Genomic DNA, 665 nt, shown 5'->3' with positions numbered 1-665 from the left:
CTTAATGTGACAATCCCAATAAGGGAACACACTACTGCTGTTTAGCCCTAGGAAGCTGGACTGCTTCCTGTCGGCCCTGACAATTACTGTGTCCTTAAGTTTGTGAAGGGGAGACAAGCTCCCCCACCCAGCCTAGCCAGCATTCAGGGACATGTTTCTGAGTCTTTGCTCGTCATCAGCCTGAGGTAGCTTGCCAGCTGGATAGAGAGGCCTGTTTCTCCTTCACAAACTTAAGGACAAAGTAATTGTGTCAAGGCCGACAGGAAGCGGTCCAGCTTCCTAGGGCTAAACAGCAGTAGTGTATTCCCTTATTGGGATTGTCACATTAAGTTGACAATATACTACAACTTTGTCTCTCCACTACTGCTTAAATCTCTCTGAGAGATTTAGAAATATTATATTTCTAATTTTGCTGATCAGTGAATGAACTTCACTATGATTTACATAAGTTTGTGAAGGAGAAACAGGCCCCCTCTATTCAGCCGCTAATCTACTTCCGGCTCGTCGTACTGCTTTGAATTGCTTCTGCCTAGTTTAGTGAGTTGTTTCTGTCCTTTTTGTTGCTGTTTGGTGTGATTTTTGTCAAGTTTCAACTGTTGTTCCTGCGGAATTGCGCCCTGCGGGGCAAAAATTTTCTTTTTTGCTGCTCTCTTTTAGAGAGATAG

The sequence above is a fragment of the Octopus bimaculoides genome, chromosome 12 (genome assembly GCF_001194135.2).
Source record: "Octopus bimaculoides isolate UCB-OBI-ISO-001 chromosome 12, ASM119413v2, whole genome shotgun sequence".
NCBI classification, from domain to species: domain Eukaryota; kingdom Metazoa; phylum Mollusca; class Cephalopoda; order Octopoda; family Octopodidae; genus Octopus; species Octopus bimaculoides.
This window is presented reverse-complemented; position numbering follows the sequence as displayed.